The 11136-nt window shown below is 48.3% G+C and overlaps 1 long non-coding RNA gene across 1 annotated transcript; it reads left to right on the forward strand.

The window, feature by feature from the left end:
• Positions 1-2485: 2485 nt before the first annotated feature.
• Positions 2486-10134, forward strand: LOC132655857 (uncharacterized). The gene is made up of 3 exons (XR_009593757.1): positions 2486-2641; positions 5550-6879; positions 9912-10134. It is a non-coding gene; the product is annotated as an uncharacterized LOC132655857 (long non-coding RNA).
• The last annotated feature ends 1002 nt before the right edge of the window (positions 10135-11136 follow it).

Genomic DNA, 11136 nt, shown 5'->3' on the forward strand with positions numbered 1-11136 from the left:
TCGCTGAAGAAGCCTTTTGGCAAATGTAGGATTCAAGGAACATCAGGACCACAACTGGAGTGGGGATGGCAGCAGTTAGGATGTTAAGGTAACAGACGGACGCCTGGCCAAGCTTCCATGGGGGCTGCCCATGAACTGTGGGGCTACCCCACGAGGCACTATGCCCATTAGAACATGGGCTGAAGGCTCAGAGGACAAAGCACCATTTCCAGGTCAGGGACCCTTTGCAAGCCCATTATACACTGGCTTCTGGGAAGGTCAAAGTGGTCTAACTTTCTCAGCCAAAAGCCATGCCTCAAGGGGAGATGAATCCATCATATGTTCTCCCCACTCTCCTTGCAGTTCAGTCACCATGGGACTCATTTTATGACAGCCAACATCTTAAAGAGGCACAGCCACCACCCCGGGTCCACTACAGAGGCCTGGACTCAAGCCTCCTCTGTAGTGCAGAGAACCCAGGCTAGGCTGGAAAGGTGGAGGCTGCATAACAAACAAACAAACAACCCCTCCCTTCCAAATCACAACCACCTGGGGAAGTGTTTTCCTAGGTTCAGCTCCCAAGACACATGGCTGTAGCATTAGGGCCCAGGCTGGCCTCAGAATGACTCAGATCCTCTTTCGAGGTGCCAGCTTTACAGACATGCAGAATGCAAGTGTTTACAGAGTCATGGAGGTTTGCACCAAAGTTCCAGAAAGTCACTGTGACTGCACTGCATGCCAGGGATAGGGTAGAGTTCCTACAAGGAGGCCCCGAGAGATCAGTGTGTGAAGGTTGAAGGTGAAAACTTAAGTTGCAGTGGAGACGCCAGGATACTGGAGATACAGGACTATGGGACATCCACTGAGGAAAGCTGCAGGCACGTAGCAGAGCCAACCTGGGAGAGGCTGAGTGACCTGGGAGGGGCAGGTGGCAGAGCTGGAGGCATGGGGCTAATCAAGGCTGTTGGAGTCCAGGTGGGGCCGCCACAATTCTCAGATGCTGGACATGGAGCATGGGACTTGTGCTTACTACCCCTCTGAGCTTTGGTCTGTCTTTGATCTGATTTTTTTTTTCTTGTTATTTTCCATCCTTCCCCTTTGGAATGAGAATGTTCACTTTGTGCTTAGAAACAACAACAACAGAACCTCCCAGAAAACAGAACTTCTTTTTTAAAACTCTAATTTAGAGCTGTAGAGCACTTGCTGCTCCTGCGGAAGACCAGTTGGATTCCTAGCACCCACATGGTGGTTCACAACCATCTGTTCCCGGGAATCTGATGCCTTCTGTCTTCCATGGGTACCAGGCATGTACACGGTACACATACATACATGAAGATACATGAAGATACCTACATGCACACTCATACACAGAAGATAAAAATAAATAAGTTGGCCTGCAGAGATGGCTCAGTGGTTAAGCGCACTGGCTGAGCTTGCAGAGGACCTGGGTTTAATTTGCAGCACTGAGATGGTGGCTCACAACTGTTTTTAACTTCATTGTGTGCTTTAACTCCAGTTCCAGAAAATATGCCTGCTCTGGTCTCCACAGGCAGCAGACATGTATGAAGCACACAGGATATGCACGAGGATAAAACATTCATCCATACTTAAAATTTTCACATGTATTTATTTATTAATTTTGGTTTTTCTAGACAGGGTTTTCCTGTGTAACCTTGGCTGTCCTGGATTCCGTCTGTAGACCAGGCTGGCCTTGAACTTACACAGATCTGCTTTAAGTTGCTTCTGCCTTTGCCTCTGGTGGTATTACAGTTGTGCACTACCACGCCTGGCTGAATATTTTATTTTTTAATTTGAATTCTTAGTTAAGAGTTTCTTAAGTCTCTGAAGAAACTACGCTTGTGCAATGTTGGTGCCCTCAAAGATTGTAGGGACTTCTGACGTTGGACTGAAGATGTTCAGGAGAGGAATCAAAGTTAGACTCTTACTGTTTAAGAGTGACATGTCTGGGTAGCAGCTTGACAAGGGGTGGATTGGTGATGGGTAATCTTCACTGTCAACTGAGTGGAATTTAGAGCCACCTAGGAGACACACCTGCATGTGCTCGTGAGGGTGTTTCCAGAGCTTAAAGGAGGAAGGGAGACCTGCTCTGAATGTGGCTGGCACCAACCCATGGGGCCAGAGTCCCAGACTGAGTAAAAGGGAGAAGGAAAAAAAAAAACAAAAAAAACCTAAGTTGTGCCAGCACATCCTTTCTATGCTTCCTGATTTACCGAGATGTGAGCAAGCAGCCTCCTGCTGCCGTGTCCTCACCACAGTGATGAGCTGTGTACTCTTACCTGGGAGCCTAATACACCTTTTCTCCCTTAAATTGCTTCTTGCCAACTGTTTGGTAATAGCATAACAACTACAGTTCCTTCTCCCCTTTAGACCCAAGGACAAAGCACTAGGTAGATCCCTCCCATCTTGCCGATTTTACAGATTGAGCAACGGCTGTTCTCAAACTCTGGGTCCTCCTACCTCAGCCTCCGGAGTGCTGGGACTATAGGCGTGTGCTCCCCCCCACACCTCAGCTTTGTCCTCTCATTTTTCACATTTCACACTTGAGTCATTAACTATTTGAGACATGCTGTGGTTGGCCATGCCTGTGACTGGCCTTTCCTCTAGCAGGAGGGCCTCCTGTCTGCGTTTGTTGGAATTCTGGGTATGTCAATAAAACCTCTTTCAGTTGTCTCTGTGAAAACCTTCTCTCTCTCTCTCTCTTTTTTTTTTCCCTCCAGTTTGTCTTCTCTTTTTTGGCTTAGCTTCTTGCTTTATGTTTTTTGTGTTCCATGTCAATTTTTATCTGTGTATATGTAAGTGTGTATATGTTTCTGTGTGTGTGTGTGTGTGTGTGTGTGTGTTGGGAAGGTCAGGAGTCAGTCTCAGGTGTCATTCTTCAGCAGCTGTCCACCTTGGTCTTTGTGACAGTCTCTCAGTGGGGCCTGGGGCTCACTCACTGGGCTGGGCTTGCTGGCTCCAAACTCCTTCTCTTTCCAGCTCTAGCACCGGGATTGCAGTGTGCACCATCATGCCCAGCTCTTTACATGGACACTGGGGATCAGACGTGGGTCCCTCTGCTTGCAAAGCAGCCACCTTTCCCATGGTGCTATCTTTCCAGCCCAATTTATTTTTTAAATTGTGTGCCTGTGTGTAGGTATGTACACAGGCGTGCAGGTGCCCCCAGAGGTGAGGAAAAGGTGGTGAAGCCCCTGGAGCAGGAATTTCAGGTGGTTGTGAGCTGCCTGACATGGTGCTAGAAACCAAAGTCCTCTGGAAGAGTAGTACTTATTCTTGCTTGCTGAACTCTCTCCTCAGCACCCCAATATTTGAAAAAAGATTTATTGTATTTTATATGTTTGAGTATTTTGCCTGTAGGTATGTAAGTGAACTACATGCATGCCCGATACCTGAAGAAGTCAGAAGAAGGTATTGAATCTCTTGAGCTGAAGTTACATGGATGTTAGCCATCATGTGGGTGCTGGGAATTGAACCCAGTTCCTCTGTAAGAACGACAAATGTTCTTAGCTATCCTCTCCAGCTCCGCAAGTCGAGTTTTTTTGAAAGGTTTGTTTTCAATTATGTGTATGCTGTGTGTGTAAGTATTGTTGAGTGGAGGTGCCTGTGGAGCCCCTGAGCGTGCATTCAATCCCCTAGAGCTAGAGGCCGCCTAATGTGGATTCTGGGACCTGAACTTGGGTCCTCTACAAGAGCAGTCCTCACTCTTTTTCCACCCATTTGTTTGTTTTTTATTTTTGTAGATAAGGTGTCACTATGTTGTAGCCCTGGCTGTCTTGGAATTCACTGTGTAGACCTGGCTGGCCCAGAAACTCACTTGCCCCTGCCTTTTGAATGCCAGGTTAAAGGTGTGTCCTCTCATGATCCACGAGAGCAGTGCTCACTCCCAACCCCTCAACCATCTTTCTAGCTCCACACGCCAATCTTTGATATACGCAGTCAAGCCTTCTTTCTTGCCTGGTGGTTGTGTTTGTATGGCCTTGACTGGGGGCGGAGACGTGGGCAAGGCTCAGCGGTTGCACTGCCGTGCGTGCAGCTGCCCTGAGACAGCTGTGTGCTTTGGGGCTTCTGCCGGTTCTAGTGATCTCTTCCTGGAACTGTGGTGGATGGTTCAGGGTCACCCCTCTGGCTCCAGTGGACCTAAACAGGACATTCTGTTGCAGAATCAGAAATTGTGTTTGTTTGTTGAAAAATCAACAAGATATGACAGTGTGTGTATGTGTGTGTGAGGAAATGGGGCAAAAGTCACCCAATTAGTAGGCTCAATGTAGCCTTTGACCATTCTCAAGAATCTATTTCCTCTTGTGTCTGGTGATTGGCATAGTGCCTTTGCTGTGTGCTCAGCCCAGGGTATGACAAAGGGGCCCACCAGGAGGGGCTACAGTATAAGTGAGAAGGGTTGGCTTAGGCAGCTCACAGACTTTCAAGGGAGTAGAACCCTAGGTCACCTTGGTAGGTTTTTGTTTTTGAGCTGGGGTCTGGGCCCAGGCTGGTCTCAAACCTCTGGAGCCCACTCGATCCTCTGCCTTAGAATTCCCGGTGGAGTAGCAAGGCAGATGGGAGCTAACTACCCAAGATCGCTGTTTCAGAACATCCCCTCCTGGAGTGCCTCACAGTCAGGCAAAGGTGTTCTAGGGCTGCTGTCAGATCTCTGGGGACAGAGTCCTAGCTTCCCACTGAAAGAGACAAAGCTATTTGCCCTGTGATAGGACACTACTTCTAGAACATGGTCCTTGTTTCCTACATTATAATAGCTATTGAGAACGCAGTCCCTGGTACACAGTAGGTGTTTAGTCAATGATGACCAGGATATGGTGGACAAGGGCCTCATTTGTGTGCTATGATTGTCACAGTGTGCTGTGTGTGTGTGTGTGTGTGTGTGTGTGTGTGTGTAGCTGGGGAGTGAGGACTGCTTGTAAATTCTGGAGCTGGTCTGCCCCCAACCCCTGTGAGGTGTAGTGCTCCAGCTGTCTGTCTGAGAAGTGGTTCGATTGCTGGCTTCATAGGCACCCTGAAGTCAGTTCACCTGCTTGGTGATAAAGCACCAACCCAGTTCTTGGAAACAGATGGGTTGGCCCCAGGCTCTAAGCCCTAGTTTTAGGTCCTGGATCTATCCTTCTGTAGCTGAGCAGCCACCTATAGAAGCTCAGGATTCCCTCTCTAACAGGGGCCTAGGGAGCATTGTGAGAGTCTGTGGTTACTCACAGTGCCCCACCCCCACAATGCAGAGTATTTGGCGATAGTTGCATGGTCTGTCCCTTCTGAGTGTCACAGGCACCTCTTTCTTGGCCCCTATCTCCCTCTTGCTCTTTCCGGGACCCAGGCAGGAGTCATTAGAAACTCTTAAGCCAATGGTGGAGTCCCAGAGTAGGGCTGCTGCAGCGAAGGGGCAAGTCTTTGCACTTGCTGCTAGTACAGGGATGAACAGGCTGGCTTCATTGCCTGTGTGCCACCCACTTACAGCAGAGCCAGTACACAGGCTGCTCTAGGCCAGTGCCCAGGGACTTTCCACGGTGAAGAAGCCCGACGGAGGCCCCTGGCTGTTCTGTTCACAGGCCAAGCTCCAGCTGCTCCAGCAGAGTCCTTTCAGGACTGAGCCCTAGCACCCCTGGGGGCCATAGACCCACCCACGTGGGTAGTGGGAGGATTATGACACAAGGTATGGATGTCTACACGGAAAACAGGTGACAGAAAGACCAGGAATCCTGTCACTCAGCCTGCCCAGACTTTGGATGAGGAGAAACTCTGGGGCTCCCGGAGTGCAGCAGTGCTCCTAGGACTCTGTGACCCAGCCCCCGGCTTTCAGGCCCTGGTGCTGATTTCTCCCCATCCCTCCCTACTCAGGCTCCAATCAATCAATGGAGGAAATCTTTCACGTGGCACCTCTCTGAGCCCTGCAGGCTCCTACAAGATTGATTAACACAAACATCAATTTCTTGGGCTGTGCGCCTCTGAAAACACGGTGCTTTTTCAGATTGAATTGCTACTGTGCGCCTGGTGTAAATAAAGGAGAGGAAATAACATGGAAGATTTGTGACTGTGTGATGTGGCTGCACTCTCAGCTGGGGCTATTAGATGGGTGGCAGGGAGAGGGAGGGCGGAAGAAGAGAGGGGAGCTCTCCCTTCCAAGGCTGACAGACAGACGGAGAGGTGGAGGAGAGCCAGGGAATGAGAAGAGTCAGAACTGTGGTGCGGCTGACCTGTAGCACAGTCTCTGGAAGGAGCATGCTAATTGGTTCTTTATTTTCTCTGGCTGTCTGGAGGATGTCAACAGGGGGGCAGGTGTCACTACTGGTCCTGCAGCAGCTGTGGGGTAGCTTGGCTTCTGGCCCTAAGCCTGTGTGAGGCTCCTTTTGCTTTGTTTCTCCCTCTCCCTCTCCAGTACAAAGCAAGGCATGTTCAAGCAGGCGCAGACCAGGCACCTCGTGGGCACAGGGCCCGGAGAACAGAAGCAGGAGAGTTTGGTATCAAGGTAGAGGCATAGGGACTGATCACGGTCCTGAGGACAGTGAGCGAGGCCTTCTCTGAGACCACCACTTGCTCTGCTTGGCTTTGAACCTCCAAGATGTGTCCCTGAGCCCTGCTCCCTGTCTCCTCATCCTGAGGCCCAGCTGCCTTCATACCCTTAAGATTCTTACCTGGGTCATGGGGATCCGCTTTCTTTTTTTTTTTTTTTTCTTGTTACTGTATTAAAACACTCTGATAAAAGCAACTTAAGGGAGAAAGGGTCTATTTCAGATCACAGTGCAGACCATCGCAGTGGGGAAGCCGAGGCTGCAGGAGCTTAGTGCAGCTGGTCACGTTGAATCCACAGGACGCAGACATGCTGCTGCTCTGTGCCCTTTCTCAGGACCCCACCTAGGTAATGGCGCCACCACAATTAATGTGAGTATTTCCATATCTATTCATGTAATCAAGACAATCCCCTACAAGCATTTCCATGGTCACTCTAGAGTCCGACAAGCTGACAGGTAACAGTAATCCTCATGGGGAAGGCCCCAGCCTGGACTGTGAACGGTTGACAACTGAGAAATCCCAGTTGGGTGAGGCTGGTGTGTGTAATAAAGTTCAGGTACCCTGAATTCCCTCTGTGGCCAACTCAGCCTGAGACAGTGAGGGACCACCTTCCGAAGGGGGTTCCTGTCAGGTCTGTAACTACATGGCCGGCCCCTGCTGGAGTTGAGGCTAGATGGCAGGTGGTGTGGTTTTTTCTCTGTAGTAAAGGCCAGGTCTCTCCAGGCTCAGCATCTCTTCAGATCTGATGACTCCTGCTACACCAGGAAAGTGAGGCTCGCACTCTCCTTTTCTAGGCACCCCTTGGCAAGAGTCCCCTTATCTGTCCCTTCAGCATGTCACCAGGAGCAAGTTTCTGAGGAAGTGAGGCCAGCATAGACCTTCCCTAGGGGAGGTTCTCTCATGTCGTTTCTCTTCATAGCCCCACTCTCATTAGACAAAGAGAGGTGCTGAGTGCTTGACTACCCCTTCCTTTGGATTCTGCTTTTCTTCTGGGTACCAGGAATTTAAGAGACTAGAGATGGAGATCCCAGAGGCCTGCTGATGTGTTTAGGCTCTAATCTGAACTGCTTCCTCTATGAGACATTGCGGAGCTTATGGCTCAGGATGATGGGCCAGGGCAGGGCCAGTGCTGGGTGCTACTGCCCGGGGTTTCAAGTGGCATCGAGTGAGTCAGCCTCTGCAGTGCACTCAGGCACGCCAAGCCGCACAGTAGCTGCCGATGGCAGGCACTTGAGTTAAGTGTGGCTAATTTGGTACAAAAACATGATGCCACCGGTAATTTTACATTTTGGAGACAATAAGAGGACAGTACAAGGCCTGTTCCAGATGTAGCAAGAAGTGCAGGGGCAGGAGCAGGAAGGAGTAGTGGACAAAGGGCTTGGTGTGGGGGTGGAAAGGGCTGGGAACCTGCCAACCACTTCCTGAAACCAGGGCCCTAGGGTGGCACCTAGGGTGGCCCATGGGGGTTTGTGGGAAAGTCAAACTTGGTCCTAGCTTGGTGAAAGCAATGAGCCTGAGTAAAGGATGAGTGGACTGACTGCTGTCCGTGGTCACTGTGAGCCCCAAGTCCCCCTTGTTTGCTTGGCTCCCTGTACTTCTTCCTTGCATCAAGAGGAACAGGGGATTCTGGGGTGAGCTTGGCATAGCAGTCAGCCCCAAGGAGCAGAAGGACAGAGGCAGCTGAAGCTGGGAGTCAGGACTTGACATTTCTTGTTAAAAGCATCCTTGAATCTTGGTTCAGTAGCTCAAAACCCACCTTTGTTCTAGATGAGAAGGAACTGATAGAGAATCCACAGGTGGTGGTTCTGAGCTATGCCCAGAGCCACAGCTCACCCGCCCCTGGGACCCCCCCCCCCTTCACTTCATTCTTTACCAAACATCTCCTGAGTTCTGGGTGCCTCTGTGAGTGAGTCAATCAGGCACATGAGCCCTGCATAGCCACTCTCACCCAGGACCTTTCTGGCTGGTGACCTTGGCTAATGTCACAGATGGACATTGAGAGCTTTCTATCATTGTCACTGCTGTTTTCTTGGGCCAGTGAACACGGCTACAGAGGTGGAAAGTAACTAAGAGGTGCTCAGAACCAGGAGGAAGGTTGGGGTTCTAATGCCATACTAGCTAGGATGGTAGGAGAAGGGCAGAGCTGAAGAGGACAGGGTGCCAATCCAGCTTTCCTCTGAGTTGACTGGCCTGCAGCAGAGTGCATCCTCAGTCAGAATCCTGGGCTTGAAGCCCCCAGATTCCCATACACTAATGAAAATTAAAGTCTAATAATGCATAATGTTTTGGTGGCACACACACCCACACACCCACACATACACACACAAAGAAGGAAAGTTCAGAGCAGGAAATGATTACATTAAAAAGAGACCAGTCATCTTACGTGACACCTTAAGAAGGGGGGGAGGGAATAAAACACACGCACAAAGTCCTCCTTTCTTTCCCCAGCACCTTATAAGATGGGTATAGTGGTGAATGCTCGTAAGTCCAGCACCTAAGAGGTGAATGTAGGAGGGTCAGAAGTTTAAGACCAGTCAGCGATATGACTAAGCAGACTGGAGTTTGGTCCCTAGAGCCCACTGTGGAAGGAGAGAAGCCACTCCTGAAAGTTGTCTTCTGAGTGCCACAGGCACATAGTGGTGCCCATGCCTCCCCACGCCTCATAATAACATAAAAAGTTCAAGGTTGTCTTTAGCTACACAGCAATTTTGAGGCCAGATTGGGCTACATGAGCCCTTGTTTCAGAAAAACAAAACAAAACCAGACCTAAAAAGCAAGCAAATAAAAAAGGAGAGGTGGCTCAGCAGTTAAAAGCATTAGCTGTTCTTTCGTAGGACTGGGGTTCAAGTCTCAGCACCCACATAGTGGCTCATAACTCTAATTCCAGTTACAGGGGATCTGACACCCTTTTTTGGCCTTTTTGGGCACCTGGAATGTACATGATACATAGACAGACATGTAGGCAAAACACTATACTAATGAAATAATAATAAAAAAGAAAACCTAATAATAAAAATAGAAATAATAAAATAAAAATAATAAAAAAGAAACAAACAAAACATGTATACGCTGTTGAATTTCTTGCAATGTGAATATGACACATGTTCCCCATTTACTCATGTGTGCATTGGCGCCAGTCAATAAAGTTATAGACATTTTCCCAAGTCTTCAGCCAGATTTATTTCTAGGAAACTGAGATATAGTGGTATCATGGTAAGTTGTATCAGTATTTATTTGTTTGTTTGTTTGTTTGTTTTTCATGTTCTGAATCAAATCCAGGGCTCCAAGCATGATGACAATCATTTTTCCACTGTCAACTCTAGCCCCAAAGTTGGGAAAAAAAATCTGTTTAGTTCTCTGTGTTAAAGACTTATTTTATTATTTATCCATATGTGTGTTAGTCTGTTTTAGTGTGTGCTGCGTGTGTTGGCGTCCTTGGAGTCCAGAGCATCAGATCCCTTAGAGCTGATGTGGCAGGTGGTTGTGAGCCACCCACATGGTCCCTGGAACTAAACTTCAGTATCTGGAAGAGCAGCAAGCATGAGTAAGCCTTCTCTCCAGGCTCCTCCCTCCCCCACTTAGTCCTGTTATGTAAAAAGATGACATTGTGTGCTGATCTTGAATCCAACATTCCATAAAACTCAGTAATTCTGATGATTGATCAGTAGGTTATTTCAGGTCTGTGTGTCCTGCCATCTGGGAAAACCAAAGTTTTATCCCTGCCTTTCTGGGAGTCTTTCCACTTTTTGTTTTTCTTATGTTATTGCATTGGCTACGGCTGCTCTTACAGAGCTGAAGAGACACTGTATGAGTAAAATACTTAACCTCAATTCCGGGTTCAAAAGGGAAGCTGTCAACATCCTCTCATCAAAGACTGCTTCTTCAGGTTTCTTTCTTTTAAAATAGAATATCTTGTTGGGTGTAGTGGTACATACCTTTAGTCCCAGCACTCTGGGAGGCAAAAGCAGGTGGATCTCTATGAGTTTGAGGCCAGCCTGGTCTACAAAGCAAGTCCAGGACAGCCAAGGCTACACAGAGAAACCCTGTCTTGAACAAACAAACAAACAAATAGAATATCTTTTATTTATTCTTTAAGGATTTAAAATATGTATTTATGTACATGCATATTTTGCCTGCATGTATGTAAAGGTATTTATTGCATGAGTGTCTTGTGCCTGCTGAAGCCAGAAGTGGAACTGAAGTTAGGGATGTTTGTTAGCTGCCCTGAGGGTTCTGAGAATGGAACCTTTGACCTCTGGAAGACTAGCAAGTGCTCTTACCCACTCAACCATCTCTCTGGCCCTGAGGATTTTATTTGTGTAAACAGTGGATATTAATTATTCTCACCCCTTACTCCTAAACACCCGGTTCTCCCAACATGCCTCCCTCTCCTCTTCATATTCTCTCCTTATTTTGTTTTGTTTTTTCCCCCACTGAGTCCAGTTAGTGCCCCCTGTTAGAATGTTGACAGATCATTTTTCGTCTTGCGCAGGCCTGGTACAGGTAACCACAGCGTTAGTGGGTTCATGGCAAGAAGACTACATTTCACAGCATTCTTCCTCATCTTCTAGATCTTACTTAACAAAACAAAACAACAACAACAGCAACAGGGTCTCATTATGTAGC

Source organism: Meriones unguiculatus, chromosome 8, assembly GCF_030254825.1.
Source record: "Meriones unguiculatus strain TT.TT164.6M chromosome 8, Bangor_MerUng_6.1, whole genome shotgun sequence".
Classification (NCBI taxonomy): domain Eukaryota; kingdom Metazoa; phylum Chordata; class Mammalia; order Rodentia; family Muridae; genus Meriones; species Meriones unguiculatus.